Source organism: Dermacentor silvarum, chromosome 2 (genome assembly GCF_013339745.2).
Source record: "Dermacentor silvarum isolate Dsil-2018 chromosome 2, BIME_Dsil_1.4, whole genome shotgun sequence".
In the NCBI taxonomy this organism is placed as follows: domain Eukaryota; kingdom Metazoa; phylum Arthropoda; class Arachnida; order Ixodida; family Ixodidae; genus Dermacentor; species Dermacentor silvarum.
The window spans coordinates 207,003,378-207,025,575 of NC_051155.1; the positions used below are offsets into that span (position 1 = coordinate 207,003,378).

At 46.8% G+C, this 22,198-nt stretch overlaps 1 protein-coding gene across 1 annotated transcript in view; it reads right to left on the minus strand.

The window, feature by feature from the left end:
- LOC119442491 (insulin-like growth factor-binding protein complex acid labile subunit) overlaps window positions 1–21,129 on the minus strand; it is a 156,572-nt gene extending 135,443 nt beyond the window's left edge. The window contains exon 1 of the mRNA XM_037707392.2: window positions 20,368–21,129. The gene's annotated coding sequence lies outside the window, so the exon portion shown is untranslated. The remainder of the gene's footprint in view (window positions 1–20,367) is intronic.
- Between the last annotated feature and the right edge of the window lie 1,069 nt (window positions 21,130–22,198).

Genomic DNA, 22,198 nt, shown 5'->3' on the forward strand with positions numbered 1-22,198 from the left:
GTTTTGAGATATTTGTGATATCAATGAAATGCTGCGTTGCAGGAACAGAAAGCGTGTGGGATGTATAGTATATAGGCTAGTGAATGATGCAGTTGGCTGCATTTAATTAGTACATCTCACTTCGTAAAAATGTACTTTTTTTTAAGCCACGTGTTGTTTTTTATATCACGATCATCTCGTTATAATTATACTGATTTCGTTTCCGTGCGACTATTTGCTGGTGCAGTTTAAAGCCGCCTTTTTTTTTTTTCGTCTCGTTGTCACGAATACCTCTTCCTTCATGTGTTACAAGGATTTTAATTCAGTTTTGTAGCAATATTCACGAAGGAAGGAATTATAAGAAAATAATCCCGCGTCTCTGTGTGTGAAGGCCTTTAATTCGACAAGGAAAAAATAATGCAAAATGACGGGCTTTTTCGTAACGAAGCGGGAGCCTGTTCTGTCTCTGCCTAATACACATTAAAAGGCTCGTGCCCACTTTAACGATTTGTGCGTGTAAGTGGACGAGTGCGCGGTTTTTTTTTTTTTTTTTTTTTTTATTAGTCTTGCCCTAACGGAAACGTTGACTTCGGAATACACGGCCAGATTTCAACTGTCACATCACGAGTGGGGCCAGGCCTATTTAAACAGTTCTGGTGATATCTGCAGCAAAATGTCGCTACAGTAAAGGCTAATTCTCCCTTACAATGCATTCTGTGCGCCCGGACGACAGAGGGAAAAAAGAGCTAGCAACACTGTATCCCTTTTGTCATTTTCGTCCCAACTTCGACGACCAAACAGTATAGACACCAAGCACCGAGTATAGCTTAGTTCGCGAGCGCTGGCGGCGAGGGGCTTCGATTAGCGTTGAGAGACGGAGCTACACCGAAACCGCTCTGACCGGCTTCGAACTACGTCGCTATCTCGAAGCAGCACGCGGACAGAACAACAGCGAACGGGCCGAAGCGGAGCGTATAGGAAAGAGGTGAGAATAAAGGACTCTGCGAGGAGAGAAAGAAAGGACCCGTTCGGGCACAGTCACGCAGTGGGCCTAAGTTGCCTTCATCGCTTCATTTGTCAGAAATGGGAAAAGGTGCGAGGGAAGGGCTTTACTCGTCGCTAGAGACAACGGCTCCCGAACGAGCGAGGCAGCCCGAAGAAGCCCCGCGAAGCGCGAGAGCTCTCGCAGCAGACGGCACCGGCCCAGGGTCCACTGCTGTTCGCCGGCCCCCGTAGCCAGGAGCGAGAGAGAGAAAGAACCCTTTTCTCTCCGGGGCCTTATCACCGTTTCTCACACATTTCTAGGCGCCGGGAGCGCGCTGGCGGCGGACGATTCTTGTCGTTTCCCGAATAAGCGTCTATCGGCTTCTCTTTCGCTGGCTGCGGCCAACTTCTCCGTGTATTTTCTTTCTCTGTCTTTTTCATGCCAGTTTCTAGGATGTCCTTCTGCATTTTTCTTCGTTTGCTAACTACTATTGCCACTGTAAAATGCTAGCCGTTGGCTTCAAGGTGGTGAAACGGAAAAACGCACTTGCAGGGGTAAAGGCAAATTCTTCTCGCTAATTGCGCAGCGAGGGCCTCGGATTTGGCAGACTTGAAGCCATGTGGTAGCACACGAGTGTTCATTGGCCAGGGGCCTGCTCTTAAGCTCACTACGTGAAGCCTTCAGTTAGGAAAAAAGTATGTTCCAAATCCGCCACCCTAGACGTGAGCAGCGCTGGCCAAGACACCCAGGACTAATCTTGTACACATACACAGATACTCAAGAAAGCAGACGGGTGAATGACCTCCGCGGTAGCCTAATTGGTGAACCACCGCACGCGAAATGCGGGAGATGTAGGGGCAATTTGTTTTTTCGCCAACGTTGATTTCCATTATACTTATTATTTTTACGGTCGAATTAAACATAACTATTTTCGCCTGTGCTTTCTTTGTCTGCATTCTCTGTTTCCACACATGGCAGTGGTCAATGCCACTTGTGAGAATATTCGAAAACAGGCTGATTACGTCGATGATCGCTAAATGTCCATTCGTTCTTTTTTTTTTTTTCAGTAGCACAACGTCGCTCGCAACGTCACTCACTCACTCACTCACTCACTCACTCACTCACTCACTCACTCACTCACTCACTCACTCACTCACTCACTCACTCACTCACTCACTCACTCACTCACTCACTCACTCACTCACTCACTCACTCACTGCCGTGAAAACGTGCCTCTTCCTCTTCACCACCACAATCTCTTCACTACAGTTTGCTGAAAGTCTGCTCAGATTGTGGACGAAATTTCGCTGACCCGCCCGTCGCACAATGCATGTGAGGGAGGGCGCTTGCCTGCGCCTGACCTTTCGCGCAGCGAAGAGCCTCCGCCACTGGGCGTGCTCTACTTAATCACGCCGCCACGCCGTCGCGCTACGCGTAGAAAGCAGCTCGACGTAGCCTTGCGCGCGTGTTTAACGCGTTTCGCCCGACAGCGGGTAACATTGACTGAGTTCGCTCGGCCGCGTAATACGCGAGACAGGGACGGCGGCTAGCGACGCCATCACTCTCTGGCGCTCGAGCGGGGCTGTTACCTTAAGCAGTTACGTGCACTGGAGCGGCAAGCTGCGCTACCGATCTCGTCCGTCGGAACAACGCCGATTATATTCTTACGTTTGGTAGTTAAGATGACACGATCTAATGAGGCTCGATTGATAGTCAAGTCTAGTTAGCGAACGCGTTGAAGTGCGTAAGGAAGAGAGAGAATGCGGCCGTGTGCACTGGAGTTGTATAGTTATCTTTTCAATCTTCTCTAGCGAGCGGAAGCAAGTTGCCGTAAACCGCGAGGTACCTGTTTCAACAATTTTGTTAATATTGAACAGGATACTGGGATACAGATTTTTAATTCACCGTTTTACGGACGACTGCCACAAACTAACGCATTCGCTCGCTCGTGGTTAACTCTTGCGCAATGTAATCCGGCGTGGAATCTTAAACCTTTTCAGAAACAGTATATATTAAGAAATGCTGGGACGGAGCTGCACCGTTCCGCATGCAGTGCGATGGCAGGCAGGCGTACCATACGTCAAGCGACGTAGCAAGCAAAAATAAATGAATGTGTACCGGAATGGCAAGAAAGAAAGCAAGTAAAACGATGTGACGAACGCATTTAGACGTTTCATCAGTCAGCGAAGCAACCGGCGCGGCGGGCTATGCTCTCAGCCGCGTTCATTTGTCTCCTCCGGAACGGACTTGGCAAGGGCAGGCAGTAACTGGCGCGCGTCCTACTGCGGCTTCGCATTCCCCCGAAGAAAGCTGCGACGAACGTGAGACACGGCCGAATACGGCGCCGCAGTCGGCAGCGGAGGAACTAACGTGTCGATCCGCGCACATTCGTCGCTTATAAGAGGCATTGCAGGGAACTGGCGCTGTCGGGAACCATGGGCGGTGGCAATTTCCGCAGCGCTGGAGAGCGCGTGCATTGAATACGTTAAAGGTCTCTCGCGTCTCTTGACCGAACGCGACACGCTGCGACTACCTGTCGCAAACCGCACTTCAGAGGTCGGCTAGTTAGCTGGCCTCGTCGCGACAGCAGTTCTCTGTAAGCTACGAGGCGGCGCATTCGTTCGAAAGAGGTCCCGCGGCTTTGAGGGGGTACGTGTGGCGCCAGTGAATCGGAATGGCGTTCGTCGGCATCTATTCAGAAAGTCGTTGACCGGTTGCGTGCGGGGTGGTTCCCGACGCCGATCTCGATGACGCACGGTGAACTTTGATATGCAGTGTGCCCATCCGAAGTGAAACCGAGTGGCATTAAAAGCGCTAGTATGATTTGTGAAAGCCTTAGGAGTGCTCCGAAGAATGTGATCATTGTCCGGCCTCTCACCGCGTGTGCGCTGACAGATTATTCTTTCATCTTCGTTTTCTTTATCCTTGTCAAGATCGCATACCCCTCTTCGTTCCTCCAGCGCAAAGTAGCCAACCAGACATTGATTCCAGTTGTTGTTGTTGTGGTTCTCTCTCTCTCTCTCTCTCTCTCTCTATCTCTCTTGTTATGGACTGCACTTGAGGAAATGAATGCCACTGCGCGTGGGTATTGGAGCCAACTTCCGCTAATTAGACTGCGAAGAGGCATGAAAAACAGGTGCGAAATGACCAAACATCTAAACAGTAGTCTGAAAAGTATATATGACTGTTTTTTCGGGACATTTAGGTATTTCCATGTTAACAGGAATGTCGTACAAACCAACGATCAGTTACCGGGTGTCTGTACGGTTTCAGGAAATCGACATTTATTTTTTCGTCGCCGGCTTCAGTGGCCGACGTGGCCTTTTGCGATAAACTGAAATTAAAACATGCAACAAATGTAGATTATCAGACCTTAGTTTGTTTTGTCCAATTTAACTGGCATTGAAATAGATATTATTTGCATGGCTCGATCTTACGCGCACTTTCGAAGATTGGAAGTATAAACTATAAGAGAGTACCCTAATATGTCGTAACGCAGCGTCATTACGGAGCAAAAGTCAGCTTCTAGGCGTTTCGAAAGGTGAGGAATTTTTCGAAAAACAACAAAGCGGACATCAAGAGGCGCGATAACCGTAACGGTGAAGCGGGCGTCTATAGTTCCGACGACGACTTCCTGCCGCCTGCATGCGGCTCTATGCGTCTCGAAATTTTCGAAAGCAATAACTTCGGCTGTGCTTCCAGCCCCGGCTTCCATGTGATGGTGCGCGCATTAGCCTCCCCCGCACATTGATGTAGTCAGCAATTGCGTTTAGGCGCCCTAACTCCGTTTCGGCTTCATTTGTCTCTCCAATTGCGATAGCACCGAGAAATTGCGTACGCTTTTCCCGCGCCCACGCGGGCTTGTATGTAACGCGGCAATATCAAGTCATCGATCTCCTCCTCTTGAGAAACGGTGCTTGTCACGTTTCCAGCGCCCCGCGACGACCGGTTCCCTGTGTGTCGATTCTTTTGTTTTGCTTTTGCTGTATTTCTGTACCGCCGGCATGCACCGCAGGTGTTTTTTCCGGCGATGATAGAACCACGGCCGCTTCGCACCGACTATTATCGACAGGCGCTCGCGCAGTACCAAATGACGCGTCCAGAACGAGAGAGAGAGAGGGAAAAAAAAAAAGGCGTAAACACTGGCGCGACGTTGCCAGAGCTGGCGCGTTTTTTTTTTTTCTCTTTTTTTTTTTTTTTCATCCGTGCTTCGCGCTCATCTAGGATGCCGGTGCAGAACGTATTCCGTGCCGGTGTGTTGCTCGGACCTAAAGAAAACGCTCTGCGACTTTTCAGTCAGAAGTATTTTTGTCCGGTGTTGTACACGCCAAGAGTACGGTGCTATAATTTATTCAAGACTCGATCGCTAACAATGAAGACCTCATTATTTATTTATTTATTTATTTATTATTTATTTATTTATTTATTTATTTATTTATTTATTTATTTATTTATTTATTTATCAGGTGCAGTTCTTTTACTGCCCATAGTGGACATTACTATGTCTGTCTATGTCTACTATGTCTTGTCTATGAAGTATGTACGTATATATAAAAAAGAAAGGAACCACGAAGGCTCATCGTTCTAACAGAACAATACCGGAAAAGCTTTTTTTTTTATTATCGATATGTAAATAAAGGAGAGGCTATCGCGTCTCGATATTTTTTACAGCTTTTTGTTAAACACACGCGAATGAGTAATACTGATTCAGATTGTACAGATACAATATTTTTTAAAACCACGTTTCCGTTGATTCCGTGGTACTAGCTTGACTACTAGAAGAAAAAAAGAAAAAAAGGTGAAAATTTCATTTTCTTTTGCGTGCCCAAAGCCCAGCGCCGTGTGCACCTCTATGCGACGTAACAAATTTCAAAGCATTTTTCTCATACATTTCGGAAGTTGTGCCTTAGTAAAAGTTAAAAGTTCATCGAACTGAGTTAAGTTCTTGGCGCTTTCAGAACGAAATGAAGTCCATTTTTTACCCATGAGGTATTAACTAGGCGCGAATAGAGACTCCGTCAGATTTCTCGGTTTTACGGCGAGCAGGGGACGTTTTCTGAGACAATCGCCTCGGCGATACTATCACCTTCGCGTGACGTAGTGCTCAACCAGCCAATCAGCTCATCCGAGTTTGCTCAGCCAGCCAATCAGCGCGCGCCTAACGGCGATACTGTCGCCGAGGTGATATTATCACCGAAAGCATTCGTCGCAGGATACGCCCACATGGATACGGCAACTTGACGCCGGCCTCTCCACCCCCCACCTTCCGTTGCTGCATCTTTTCTGGCTTAGCGAGGCTCTTTTCACCGTAAGAGTGTCTTTCTTAGTATTGTCGAATGGGTAATTTACTCACACACCTCACATTGATTTTCTCCGTAGTGCACCAACAAAATTACCTTTTGACGAACAAGATGTTCGCGTTTGAACCATGCCATGTACTACTTGCATTGACTGCCAAGCGTTAATCTCTAGCACTAAACAAAATTATATATATATATATATATATATATATATATATATATCGTGTGTACCAGCAAGCCGTGAATAGTAAATCCCAAAATGTGTATTTCACAGACAAGGATTCTAAACAATCGGAAAATCGAAAAACGTACGCATCTTATGAAATGAAAGCAGAGCATGCACACTTTGTAACTTAAGCTCTGAAAAAAGGCTTGACGTCAAAGCACGAATCTTCTTATCCGATTAAAGAGACGCGCGAGTCAACTAGCGCTGCTTGTTTTCCGAAAAAGAAGTACAGGTGTTTCTAGATTTAAAGAAAAGCTTGTGCCTCGATTGTTATGTAGATGACACAAGCAATAAAACAAGTTAATTCTGCCTCAGTATGTGCGTAACTGTTTATCGTAAGAGCCTTGCTTTATTATACCCGTATAGGCCATGCCGAAAGCCTCTTGGCTTCTTACCCATCGAAACCCTTACGCCAGCCTTTTCACGGTGCAATGTCGCTCGAGAATTGGCTTAAGATGCAAATTTCTGTTTACAAAGGGCCCGCTCAGAGGATTGCTTAAGCTGAGCCAGCAGGGCATTTATTTTGACTGTTCATCATTTCTCACTTCGGTGTAGTTGATTCGTGTTGCTTCAGACGCTCGGGTACATTCTCCGTACGTGCTCTTTGTGCTTGCTTTACTCTACAGCTTACGACAGCAAGATTAAGCCGTGTCGCATTTTATGCGTTGCTGTTCTCCACCACGCACTGACATCGTTTCAGGCGCTTGTTTAGAAACTTGTGCGCGCACTGTTTAGCATCGCAGTGTCGAGAGTATGCACGCGATGCAACGCTTTACACATGGTCCATGCGCAAACAAAACAGAGAAACAGTGAGAGTGAGCCATTTCTCTTCTTAAGTTTTGATGGCTGTTTTTAACTTCTTCGAATCAAACTGAAAGCGATAGAAATACCCAGAAAGTCTTATAATTTGGCTTTATATACGGCGATTCTATTGCATGATGTTAGGTTTCGAGCCTATCCTCGCCTTGTCAGGTACTTAAAGGGTGCCTCGTCTACTTCGCAGCGTATGGGTTGACTTGTGGGTGCCGGCAGAAAACTTCAAAAAAAGATGAAGCTGCATGAGCTAGAGAGAGTATTCGCAGCGGTTCACATAGACAATGAAGGACAATGAAGAACAATGCACATGAAGGACAGTGGTGATTGCTTTGTCCTCTTTCCCGAGTATGCTCGGTTCAACTTCGTCTAACCGGCATCAATTAAATTGTTTAATATATCTGCGCTGGTTTATGACTGTTTCCTGCACCGTATTGCCCAGCACTTCAGCCCACTCATCACCCATATCCCCCGCTTATCGCACGCACACTAGTGCATGGTTGGTGTCGTTGCGGTGTAGTATTGCACGGTTTTATTCATTTTATTTCAATGCCGCCATGACGACATGATTATGATAACTGCCGCGGAGCTACTGCAAAAACGACCTGCTACGAAAACTTACAGCGGCGTCATGACTGCAACCTATTGCTGACGATGAATTGAGCCGACCGGTAGTAACTTCTGTATTATGCCCAACGCATTAGCATCCGCAGCTGTGAACCTTACGAGTATTTATGGACAGCAAGCGGGCTGTTCAATGGTACAAACGATAGCGTTGTAACGGTAGGCTTATTTGTGAAGCGCCTTAAATACGTGAACTGTCTGCTAATCAACGCATCCGCATCATGCTGTAACCTGAAGTCTTAAAAGATATGTATAACATACATCCGGGCAAAAAAACATTTGCTGCGGTTGTTTTGGCAAAACTGAAATGATGTACAACGTTTTGGGCTTAGTTTATTTTCCCGAATATTCGCATAAAGAAACTATACAGGGTGTCCCAGCTATCACGCAGCACGACTTAATAAAAGAGGAACGGCGTTACGCGAAGCAAACCTAGTGCGTATTGTTTCCAGTACAGTGGAGTAGCCGCCAGTAAGTTTTTCGTTACTGAGATTTAATTAGCTAATTGTAATTATTTATCTAACTCGAGAAGTATTGTCCTAATTATCAAAGTGTCATTGAGAAAATTGTAGAGCAACATGAAAAAAAAATAACCTTGCACTCGGCCGCGCAACGCTTCAAACAGAGAAGCTGTGCGATTATAGCCCAGAATTTTCCGGATAATTTCTTTTCGCGCGTCTCTGACTTACGGCCGCCACTGCGCATTGTATAGCGCAGCTTCCAACACCGACACCGCGTTCCAAGAGACCCGCTTCGTGAATGCGTCTCTCTCTCTCTCTCTCCCTCTCGCTCTCAAAGCGCGCAAAACCTCTTCACCTCGCAGAGCACGAGCGTACGAACGCGCCAGCTGTGGACGAAGACGACGACGCTCGAACGCAATCATACGGTTCGCATAAATGCATGTTCTGCAGGCGTGGCTGTATAGCCTATTGCAATAACGAAACAAAAATAGCCTAGTGGTTACGACGCTCGCTTTGGGACCGGGGGTATACGCTGGTTCGAACCCCGTCTCGGCAAAAAAGTTTATTTTCTTTCTTAGTAGCTTCTTGATGCGTACCACAAATTACGGCTGGCTTAAACAGCTTCGCTGTTCGAACTCCCGATGCAACTTTCTGTTGCTCAATACGTGCTACATAAATGTGTTTTTTCCAAGTGTGAAAGGAGCCCGCGAATACACGCAGAATACCCGCGCGACTGGTGGCTCGAGGCACTTTGCATGTATTTGCGGGCTTCTTTCGCGCTCGGAAAAAAAAAAAACTTTATTAGCGCGTACTGAGCAACAGAAAGCTGTATCGGGTGTTTTTCATGCTGCTCTACAATTTTCTCGTTGACACTTTGACAATTAGGACGGTACTTCTCGAGTAAACTTATTAATTACAATTAGCTAATTAAATCTCAGTAACGAAAAAATTACTGGCGGCTACTCCACTGCACTGGAAACAATACGCACTAGGTTTTCTTCGCGTAACGCCGTTCCTCTTTTTTTAAATCGCGCTGCGTGATAGCTGGGACAACCTGTATACTTGTGTTCAGCGCTGCACAAAAATTAGAGGTTAGTGTAGTTTTCTTAACCTTATCTGATCCTAACCATTTATCAGGATGCATGACGTAACTCGGCCTTAGGATTACTAATCGATTCAATTTCCCCTCCTTCGCCGCTCCCCCTTTGAAACCTGTGTTATATCGACATCTCCGTTTCAATTTGCCTTCGGCCGCGCCTCGTGTATATACTCGTTGCGTCTTATTATATCGCCCCGGGTTCTCATTTCGATCCTCTCTGCCAGAGTGAACACGGATTACGATAAAGCAGTGTATACGCTGCTCTTACGTTTTTCTTCTCAACCCAAACGCGGTCCCCCGCGGCTCTTTGTTTTACTAACAAGAGTGAACAAAAGTACAGGCAATTTCATTCGCTCCCTTTTCATCTTTCTCTTCTTCTTCTTCAACCATCTCACTCGCTGCGACCCACGACTCTCGATCCTTATCTTCTTCGTGCGATCCTTCCTCCTTACTCCCTTTTCATCGTGCTTTATTGTGTTTTTTAGCTGCGTTTTCTCTCGTCGTCATTTGAACGCCTCGAGCGCCTTCTTGCCGCAGCGCGGACTCCTTTTTCACCCCCCTTGTCGCTTAACTCTCTTGGTCTGATCATAAGCACGCTGTTTTCTGATCTTCTGTGTGTCTTTTCATTCTTCACCTGTTCCCCTCACTCCGTTTTTGTCTTCGTCTACACCCAGAACTATACTCTCCTCCTCTCGGCGCCCGTTCGTTCCAGAAATGAAAGAAAGTAAGGAAGGAACGCCGCACACGCGATCACGTCTCGAAGAGGCCTGTCCTCTCGTGCGCGTGCGTTTGTCACTCACATTTTATTTCTTCTTTTTTTCTGTTCTGTCGTCGATCTTTCTATCAGGTTCGTCTCCAGCGGCCGCCGCAGTGTCAGCGGTATCCTTCTTCCATTACGCTTCCTCGAAAATTTGTCTCGTATTCCTTTCACTTACTTTCTCTTTCGCGTTTAGACCACGGGACACCGCGTGCCGCCGGCGCTGGGGCCTATCCTGCGGCGTTGCGTAATGCACGTCGCCCGCCGCCGCTGCGCTCTCCGGCTTAACGGAGGAAGCCAAGGGGAAATTCTTCGGGCCCCATTTTAGAGTCTTTAGGAAGATTTCGGATGGAGCGTTCGCTTGCGGGGATGAGGAGGGAGGCACGCCTTGCGCTGCACACACACACGTTGTACCTTTTCCGCCCTTCATACTCTTCTCGCTCTCTTTACCTCCATTCTGTCGCTCCCCATCTTCCGCCCGTCCACCCTTTCTTTGTTCCGTTCTTATGGCAACCCATCAACGTCGAGTGAGCACCGTACACGGCGTGCATAGAGCGAGAACAAAAGGAACCGATATTATACGAAACAGCCTCGGAGACTGCTGCACGTTGTTTTCCTTTTTCCTTTCTTCCTGATTTTTGCATTTGTAACGGTCTATACCGTCCACGTTCCAGGACTGCTATAGCCCTATGCTCTCGACTCGGCTACCTTCGCTCATTTCGCCGGTTTTTTTTTTTTTCGCTCTCAAGCTTGCGTGTGTGGTTTCCGTGCGCTGTGGCGACAATAATTGCGAGCACTTTCATTACCTTTAGCGTGCGGTGACTGCGCCGCAATTATATCGCGTTTTAATTACGCTACCTAGGGAGCAGTCCGACCGCCGCGTTATATAAGGTGCGTCATAAGCGAGATCGCCCGAAGCTACGTGTTCTCCGGCGGTCTCACTTTCGTATTACGAGGCACGTAAAGTAAATTTCTTGTAGGTCGGTACATACTCCCTGGCTCCACTTCTGACCAAGAAGCTCACTGTTCTTGAGATTCTTCGCTGCGCAAATTATTGTGTAAGCGGCGCGTTGCGGTAAGGCTCTCGAATATTGACATCCGCGATGGTGTTCGTTCACCTTCTTAAGATCTTATTTACTAAGCAAGAACGCAACACGCCTGCACAAAGAGAAAACAGGTACAAAGGTGAAGCGCGTGAAAACAATGGTCGTTATTACCTGCCTCTCGTTACCAGTAGCGTAGATGCCACATGAGGCTGCCAGCACCACGCAGTAGCAATTAAGAAAGAACCATTAAGAAAGAACATGAATAATGTCTGATTGTTCTATCGTGAAGTAAATTCAGTAAAATATTGTAGAACTGGGAATGAAAGGAGTAGTAATAGAGGGTGTAAATTGGACGTATGTGTAAATAGAATGCACGTAGGTGTAGACGGGGTGTGGATACTTTAACATTGTAAAAAGTGGAGTTTAGACAGTTTGAAACGCAAGTCAAAACCATCTCACTGAATTCCCACTCTTTCCAGTGTCATATTCACGTAACCTTTTATCCCAGTATCAACAGTGAGCCGTATGCTTGAGTTTATAGCATGCTGAGCAATCAGTGGCGCGGGGATGTCGTACAACACTGTAGCGTATTCAGGAGGGATGTGTTCTCGTTCATTTTTTTTCTCCCTACAAAGCTTCGATTTATAGTCATCGGACAAAGTTGTTGCTCGATATGAGCCTAAATACGGCCCCTCAAAACAAAGTAAATATCGTTTTTGCAGTGCAAATGCTTTGGCCATTCCACGTGTATTTCTCTCCCGCAGGCAGGTGCTGTCATTTGGTCAATTGTACATGTAGATGTGGACGAGAAGCTGGCAAAATTATGCGCTTCGATGTGTACACTGATGAAAACATCAAGACCATTGATGATAAACGGAAAACGAAAAAAAGAAACCACTAAGATTGTCTGGCATGTTTACCATTATTGACCCTAACCACTTTACACGTCTACGTTGATGGTTTGTACTAACAAATTACAATGATTAAGCGAAAACGAGAGAATTGGCAGTTGGCCTTTCTATTCCTAATCCGAGCAAAAATATTCCCTCCTAAAGTCTTTTCTTTAGTTCATGCTGTCTTCCCTTCTCTCTCTGAGCGTTAGGCACTTCTGAAATAGAGCATATAAAATCACTAAGACACACTGCCAGAACAGTGTCGCAGGGAATACAGAGATAAACCTAACAAGAGCGTGCATATAATGGCGTGCTCGACGCGGTGGAAAGAGGAAATTCGCGAATGCATAGGGACTTAGCAGTATGGGACACAATCGAGGGCAATGAGTTCCTCACAAGCACACAGCATTCAGGAAACTGGAACTATACGGTCAACGAACCAGAAATCGAGTTTGCAATTATCGGGTGCTTTACGCGGCGCCAATATCGAATGGTTAGATCCGTCTTTTTCTACAAAATGTGTACTAACAGACCAGCTATTTTCATACTGCAGACTAGACTGCTTATTTATACATTTTTAATTCTGTACATATTTGACACAGACGACACTTGAATTGAGATGAGATAACTTACGGTCGCAGACTATATACACAGTGCGCAGGACCCGTCTTTGGACGGCATCAACGGGCGCGTCTGGCAGATATCGTTGGTTGTTCTGTACAGCACAGAATCAATTTTGGTCATGTGTAGTAGAGGCGTTCACAATATCTATGACAAAATTACTTCCGGGCTACTAGCAGAATTTAATCCCTGTTAAGCTCACGCCAGCTTCAGCTTCAAAAACGTTGCATGGAACTATACAGGAACCGAGCACGCACTGCGAGCCGCATAAACACAGTGCGGCGAAACTAACGCAAATCAGCTCGTACGTGATGAAGAAAAAGAAGCGACGTGCTTGCTTGCTGTGAAAAATCGGTGTAGCTTAACGCTAGAAAGAAAATTGTCGAAAGATGCTAAAACAAACAAACAATGAAAGTTGATAAAAATTGACCAGCACACCGAACGGGAAACGATATGGGCGCTCTACTGAGAGAGTCGAAAGTGTACTGGAGGTATAACGTTGCGGTTCTCGCGCGTATACGCTTGATATCGCATTTTTTCCTCCCGTTCGCGTTGCTCTCCGCCTTTCTTTCTCGTTTTCCTTCTTCGACACGGTCGAGACTATATATACGCGTCGGTTTTCAGCGGTGCCGAAATTTTCACTCTTGAATTTTTGCTCTTCGTCCGCGTAGCTAGGGTCCACTATTTTAATATTGCACGCTGATTCGACCTACTTTTTCCCGTATCGAACGGAACCGACGAACAGGAAAATGCCGCGTTTAAGTAGAGAACAGCGGTCTGAAATTACAAGAAAAACCAGAGACATAACGAAAAGAAAAAGGGAAAAAAATGATATGGAAGTCAGCCGGCCGCGGGGCGTCGAGACGTGGCGAGTGAAGAAAGTTGTACAGCGATGAAGGCACACTGCGGTTTCCTTCTCCCATTTCACACTTTATTATTATTTATTATATTTTTTGTGTGTACTATACTTCTTATTTTTGTTAGCTCGATCGGCTCAGAGCTCGGCAAACTCGCGAAGCGTAGTGCGCAGTTCCGCGCTCGCACTGCGTTAATGGATGCGGCTCGCCGGAACCGCCGGCGTCTCGCAGCCAACGGAGACGGACTATACGGAAAGCGGCTCACCGCCAGCGCTCTGCTGCACTTGGTTTTAGCGGCACGCTTGAGACATACACGGTGTACGTCTGAATTTAGGAACGGCTGTTCCTCGTAGACACCGCCGTCATTCGCCGCCGAGTCTCTTCAACTCTTTCTTAGACTGCCTTTTATTGACTTTTTTCCCTCCATTTCATGCAGGGAATACCGCGACGCGGCGTTGTTCCTGGTGGGGCATCGCGGTATATTGCTGACGACGCTGCCAAAACGACTTGTCTGTTCACGTCTCGGTTTTGCCGCAGCTCATCTGTGAAAAGTTTGATGTGTACGCGTAGGTGCGTCACACTTCAGCAGTTTGGCGTATACGAGTTAGGTGTGTTTTACTTCCTTCGAGAAGACGAGTGATTTGAAGACGTGCATCGTGTGTAGTTGTGTGCGAAACGAGTCGTTCACGACTCTTGCGAACGAACGATGACGAGTGGGGTGTTTACTGCTGAAAGTGAACTTTATGCTTAACGAATCAAGGCGGGAGAAAGGCTTTATAGGAAGTTGGAGATTTCAAGTGTGAAGCAGTGCGCGAACAGGGAGGGCCGAACCCAGGGGCTACGTTTTGACAAACGCAACCTGTCTTCAGCAGGCGCACTTTAGCCTCACGAAGGTACATTGGCATTGTTTCTAGCAGTGTTTCTAATCTGAACAGCGCTCCGAAGGAAGTTATGACGAGATGAAAGCATGAGCACGGAAACCTTGTTCCAGGGCCTTGTGGTTCTTGTACAGTTTAAGATGCGGCGCCTTCACGAACATGGGCATTTCTTTTATCGTGCTGACTCCACAGATCGTGATGGGAAATAGCGGGAACAGTACATTGGGTTCTCAGTATTTTCCCTCTCAGTGGGTCCGCGAGCTGCTTGACTGCTTCGGTGAAACTTGTAAATCGCTAGTTCACTGAGGGCGCTCTTTTTGGACCTGAATCAGACTCATAGAGCCAGTTAGGCATTACATGAATCGACGAGCACCACGAGCATCAACATGCCACAAAGATATGCCCATATCTCATGCGCAAGCAGGGACCAGTGATAACCCTATTTCTCTACACCTAATTTGGTGCGGAGTATAAAGCAGGCTTAATAAATCTGCTTCGGGCCGGGGACCTCTCTGTACTTGATCGCTTTCCTCTGTCTCCATTCAAGCACGTTCCTTAGATGCACTGCGGGCTCTTTAGGAGTAATTACGGGATATACAACTTCCTCGCTATAGTCCACTTTGCCGTCTCATTACCGCGCAGTCAACAAATTGGTCGCGCCTCTCCGTACGTTGAACTGGTGCTGATCACTGGCCTGGAAGGCTCTTCTCGATACTGTCGATCGAGTTCCGCCAGGCACTACAAAGCCTCCACGTTGTCTACCACGATTGAATCGCAGGGCGGTCACGTTCTCTCTGATTTTACTCAAAGGAGCAAACAAAGCGCAGTTAAACAACATGGCGGATTTCCAGCACATTTGGTCGGATTTTCTAACATCAAGAGAGGGAGTGGTAGGGCGGTTGCGCAACTCCCCAACATGTTTTTTCAGTGCACGGAAGAACATATTTCATAATGATACTAATTAGGTCATTTTGTTACTACCGTAGCAGCTTATGTGTCGCTCGCTCATTTATAGGCTTCTCATGTTGTCATTCTGCGCATTTATTCCTCAAGAGGAAGCTTTAGCTCGGGCGCGCCTATCTAAATACACGGGAAAGGAGAAATAGTTTTTCTCGTCAACCACTGAACCAAATTTGATGAGGTTTGTTGCACTTAGAAGAAAAAGATATAATCTAGTGACTGTTTGTTGCGAATCTCTTTATTTAGGCCGTGAAGATTTTAATAAAAATTAGCAAAAATAGCAAATTTTCAGAAAACGAAACTATCATGTTTACAACTCTGTAACTCTGCAATCAAAACAGATATCACAGTTATGTGAATTCCACCTAATAGTACATCTAAAGTGGACAAAAGTTGTATATTATACATGGCTCTCAAATGAACCACTAATGTGTGAGTACAACTTTTGCAAAACTCTTGTAACTAATTCATGTAAGACACAAATTCACAAATCAAATTTGTCCGCTTTGGATGCTCTAGCGGATGCAGATTGTAGAACTGCGCTATCTGTTCGTGATGCAGAGCTACAAATTTGTAAACTTCGTGTTACTAGTATGTAAAAAAGAACTTACCAAATTTGAAAAATTTTATAAACAAATTCAGGCCCTAAATCATACTTCCGATTCCAACAGTCACTGGAATTTACTCTCTTTCTCAAATGCAACAAATTGCATTAGAATCGACCCAGTGGTCATCTCAGAAAATTATTTCTGCGTTTTACATGTATTTGAATAGGCGGCATCGGAGTTGGGCCCCAGCGATAGCTGCCTCTTAAGCATCTGTCCTAGCCATGGTGTCGCAGTCGCACTCTTCCGAATGAAACTTTTCCTACAAGCGAACAACAGATACAAACGGGGAAAACGCCTTGTGATATTTTTTATACTTGTTTATCGTTCGAAGTTAGTGTTATCATCGCACTGTTGTCTGCAATGCCTGCGACCCTAGAAAGTGTGCTTAATTAATTAGCAGCGAACAAAATACTATAAATAAAAGGCGGCGAGCTGGTATCATGCGCCATCATCGATGTATGTTACCGATGTTCATATATGAGATTTCTGAGAAAGAACTTAGCTCTAGTTCTGTCGCGTATACTTTCTTTCTTTCTTTTTTATGTGTAGAGAAGTCCAAGAACAAAAAGAAACTTGAAGGAAGTATCTGAAAGGTAAAAGCACTCGCAGTCGTAGGTTTCTACAGGTAAGACACAGGATGACTTACTCCGTAAAGTCTAAATTTAGCCTGGCCCAGAACTCTCGTCGGCCTACGTGACTCTTTTGTCAAAAAAAGAAAGCCCACTATGCACGCTCGTTTACTTGACTTTGGGGGATTTCTTGATGGCTTCCTTCGCACGGTCTCCTCGTCTTGCGTTCCTTATTTGTCTGCGTAAAAGCATTGCCTCGCTTTTAATTTTTTAACTTAACCCTGGCCAGAGAGCTTAGGGTTTTTTTATTCGAGAAGTACAAACAACGCAGAAACCTCTGCTCTCATTTTATCATTCTGTGAGCGTGTTTCATTGGCTCCGGACGTTTTGACATAGGAGCGGAAGTGCGTAAGTGTGCGCGCATGAGGCTTATGAAGGGTGGGAACTTTCTGACCCAGGCTGCAGAATTATTACATCTGCAGACAGACTGCCTGACCTGAAGGTGCAGCGGCGGCTGTCACTAAACTTTGCGCCCCCCCCCCCCTCCCCCCCTCCACTGAGCTCTTTCGATGTCGCGCCACTTTTATATCTACATGAGCCTAAGTAAACCTTGCCTGAGACAGCGAGTATGAGTTTCACTTCTTTGGCGCAGAGCAAGCATGTATAAGGGTGTAGTGTACTGAACCGTAACGTTTATCAACAATATTATCGTGCTACGTTTAGTTCTAACTACATGGTTTCTTTATCCGGAAACCATATTACGACTATCACACCCCGATAAATGAGCAGATAGGTGCGGCGCTACGCTGTGGTAATTATGCTTACGTCGGCAGTCTTTTTTGGCGCCGTTGCTCTTAAATTTGGCTAAGTTAATTGTAACTGCTGCGAAGCTCATTGGCACTAAGACTCTAAAAAAAAAAAAGGGGGGGGGGGTGAGCGGAATGGGATCAGCGAACTGTTATGGTAAAGAGCAAGTCAAACTCGTCTAGCTGACATTGTGTTCACATACGGCCGGTTACCGCGTCCTAGGGAAGCCACGCATTCTCCCAAGAGCGTAACGTGACAAGTCGTTAGTGGTTGCACAGTTTCTGTAGATCACTCACACATCGAAATCTGAGTCACGCCAGACGATCTGTGCAGCGACACACCTCATAATCTATTAACTTCCGCATTAGATAACGAGTGATATCACACGGGATTGTGAATTGGTAAATGTCGTGACACGCGTTCTTGCCGAAATGGCAAAAACACGCACACGTTTTCTGTCGACACACAAATTCCCCGCCGAGGACAACCGCTGCTATCGTTATTCCGCCATTGATACGTAGCTCTGCTAAATATAGCACAGTAGCGTCGATGAGGTTGTACGGCAATCACTCGCCTGTTAGTTCGGGAAAGAAGCAAAATCAGAACGGGCGAAATCTGGTGCTTCAGTGCCGACAAAAAGCTGGAAGATCAAGGAGGTCTTATCGCGGGGCTCCACGCCTCTTGCGCCGAGAGTCGACGGCTCGCGCTCCCGCCGGGCCGAAACATCTGTCGACCACTTAAGAGCTCGGCCGGCGATGGAGTGCGCGCGAGTGCGTGTACATACACCCCGTGTTTACAGCGGTGGCGGTTGTTCGTTCGCGTGCGCGTTTTTAACGGCGCGCTGGAGGAGCAGCGGCGTTCCCATTCTGGTACCCAGAGTGCACAGCACGCGCGGCGTGGCACGCGAAGTCGGCGAGAATTAATGGAAAGGCAAATTCCGCTAGACGGGCTGCTGTTTCGCCGGACATAGTGGCGAACAAGTGAAGCACGACACGCGAGGCTCTCGTAAATTGCAGCGTCGCCGGTGTACAGACGCTAGATTGATATACTGCAGACACTCTGAAATCATCCGTACGCTATATTATATTCACGTCAGATAGAGTGTTTCAGTGCTGGTGCTACAGGAACCACTTTCGATCGCGGCTGCAGCCAACTACGTTTCGAAACAGTGTGCCACTCCGTTCCAAATGTGTGACTGCAATGTACGATGACTGACTTAAATGGCTTCTAAACTTACGTTTTTGTCGCATCTAAAAAGGAACAACGATGGCTTGAACAGGTGAGGTGCGGTGTCCGGCCTGCGCCGCAGTGGCTGCTATTTTTAGTTACGAAGACCACATTTCCCTGCTATTCCTACTGATATAATAACTCTGTGAATAAGGGGCCCCTCGTTGTTGCTAAAATCCGAAGCATGAGAGAAAATGCGTGCAGCTGGATAAGGTTGTCGCAGGAGGTATGAGCGTTTGCAGAGCACTGTAGACAAAGATGGAAACAGAGTAAAACGAACGCGAGCCTCTTCTCCGTCTTCCCAGTTTTTTTCTCGTGTAATGCACTGCGAAAGCTTATATGTCAACAAGGAATCAAGTTGCCCACGTCAAGGTGCTTCTGCCGAAGCAGTTTGAAATCAAAAGAAAAAAAAACACATTAAGGAAATACGCGTGTGATGTAATTGCCTTTTGCAGCACCAATTTCTCATTAGCAAGTGATTGCGCAATTTGGGCCTGTTTACTTCGCGTTCGGCTTCGCCTCCCGGAGGCAGCATTCCGTTGGAGGCGGAATGCGAAAACGCCTGCGTTTCGGTGTTTTGTTATAATACCTGCACAGTGTCTGCACAGAGGACATATGATAAGAAATTTTGTTATCAGACAAAATGTGACCGATGAAATACTAATTATGCGCTTGCCTGTTAAAGAACCTCAGGTGGTCAAAATTAATCCAGAACCCTCCACTACGGCGTGCCTCATAATCAGAACTGCTTTTGGAACGTAAAACACCACAAAGAAGAATAAGAAGAACCCTGCTTAATACCTGCTCACCGCAATGGGTATGCGCCATCAGATAAGGCATACCATACCATACAATACCAATACCTGCTCATGCAGCTGCACGTATTTTGCTATCAGTGTTGTCCTATAGAGGAATTATACATAGGTGATAAGAAACGTAGGAAACTAGAACAGTGCTGACCAACTTGTTATCGCTTGATGATTATTATGAAGGTAGCTTAATTTTGCTTATTGGAATAAAAATGCTTCTGCAGAGCGGCTCCTTTTTTATGAAACGTTGAGAAGGTAGAGAACAGCCTGCCGTGCAGTTTAATGGTTGTTTTACTATGCGCGCTCATAGCAAAGTAGGTGTTTTCCTGGTGAAACATGTCTAAAACATGTCTAAAGGCGCCGTCACCTTTAAGTTTCATTAGCTTAAATTTAGCCGCTAATTACAGATTTGCCACTTCAGCTACATTCCTCATTTACTGTCTCGTGACACGTCACATGCAAACGCATGGCGTGCGTTGCAATTACACTACGAAAATACAATTACCCACGTTGAAGGCTGTTCGTCATTTTATTCTGTGGATATAAGACGGGAAATAACAAAAAAATAACACGCACACAAGGTTGTCTCATTATAATAATGGTGTTTTCGTTCGTACATCTCCCCTAAATTTACGCATCCAATTTCGAAGATTGACGACTAACAATGCTAACAATGTGTATACTCTTGCGCCTTAAAAATCAAGAAAATTTCGGCGTAACTCGAGAACTGCAGGAAAACGTGCAGTCACGTACGACTTCACTCCTCCTCCTCCCCCTCCCTCCCTTCCCCTTTCCCTGCACCGAGATAACACCTCTGGCCGGAAAGTAGACAAGAAGTGATCGCTCACCGGAACCTCAGGTCTCATCCATCGTCGTACCCGGCGCAGGGAGAACCACACGCACCCAGCGGATAGCAAGAACCACTACCAAATTGTTTCAGCGACACCGTCTTCCCCACTCTGCTCCTTCTGACTTTTATCAACCGAGAATCTCTACTGAAGTACACCAATGAGCCTCCGCAAACTTCGCCCAAGTTTTCTTGGTCGGTGACCCTGTCAAAATTTCCTGCCGTACAAGCCGAACTGTGCACTTGAGAGTCCAAAAGTCGGTCCTTTCGCTTCCGTTCTTGAAGTGTTCAAGCGGCGAACAGTTCTTCCAGCCAACGCGAAGAGGGTTCTTTCAGTTCACATCCGAAGTCAATCGCCAAGTTCCGGGTTCCTCTCCAACGTTCTTCCGTTGTTCACCGTAGGAACTCTCCACCGGCTGCTTTCGCCAACGGTGGCGAAGAACGACGTTTTAGAGAACCCGCTCCTCCGTCGCGCAGCTGAGCGGAGATGCGCGACGTCTGCGGCGAAGTGTCTCGCAGCGCACCTCTTCACGTGTCAAGGAGTGCAGCCGCCGGTGCTCCTGCTGCTGATGATGCTACGGTGGGAGTAGCGAGATGCTTCTGTGGCGGCGCAACCGAGGAGGAGGCGATGAGGGGAGGCGCGCGAGGAGGCGCGGGTGCTGCGCGTCATTCCCGGCGGAGGCGCAGCGCCGAGTGCGCGACCCGAGCGAGTGAGCGTTGGAGCGCGCGACTCCCGACCGAAAAAGCCGGCACCGCTGGTTGGGCGGCGAGCAGCGCGCGTCGGTTTTGCCGCCAGCCGCCGTCGCCGACGCCGCACGCGGCCGCGGCGGCGCTGGCCTCGGTTTTCGGGGAGAGTCCACTGGAGCGGCCAGAGGTGTGGGAAGGGGACGCGGACCCGGGGTACGCGCGGCAAGGTGCGTGCGTGCCTGTGCGTGCCGCTGAAAGATGCGGCGAAGAGACGAGCGCGACGGTTCGAGAGGCATGGATCTTGCGTTTTTTTTTTTTTTTTTTTTTTTTTCATGGAGGAAGCTCCGAGCGCGCTTGCGCGCGCTCTTACCTTTTTGCTTATGTGGGCGCCTCTGTGTGTGTATTTTGCGTGGTTGCGTGGCGCTAAGAAGCGCGACGGACGACGAGTCGAGCGCCCCTTGGTCTTTTGATAGCACGACGCGACCTGCGATCGCTGGGAGCAAAGATGGATGGTTGTTGTGACTGGTTCCGCTGGATGCTGTGAAGCGGTTAGAGTAAACTCTATGAAGCTTTGCCGTCCTGTTCGATCTCGAGGTATATCGAGGTCGTTGCTACCGATAGAGAGTCACGGGCAAGGGTGGGCAGGTTACTTGCGAAGAAAAGTATTCGCTCCGCTGCACCTTGGAGTCCAAACGGGTTACGATGACGACGAAACAGCGCCGTTGGCTGCGAGCCGAGTATCTGACGCACCATCCGGTAGTTGCATTCGAACCAAATCAGTTGTTTTGTTTTATTCATTTGGTTATTAATAATAATAATAATAATAATAATAATAATAATAATAATAATAATAATAATAATAATAATAATAATAATAATAATAATAATAATAATAATAATAATATTATTATTATTATTATTATTATTATTATTATTATTATTATTATTATTATCAATAATTGTCCTTTGAAGTTATCGAGTTCCACAGATTCAGTCTCCTCTGACCTCGTAGATCAAGTTTTCTTTCATCAATATACGTTGTATCCCACTATCTTTTATGCGTAGAACTCATGAGGCCTTTCTCGAACCAATCACGTTAGAACAAGTATTAATTTGTTTCCAATCGGTTGGTTGCTTTGGCTGCT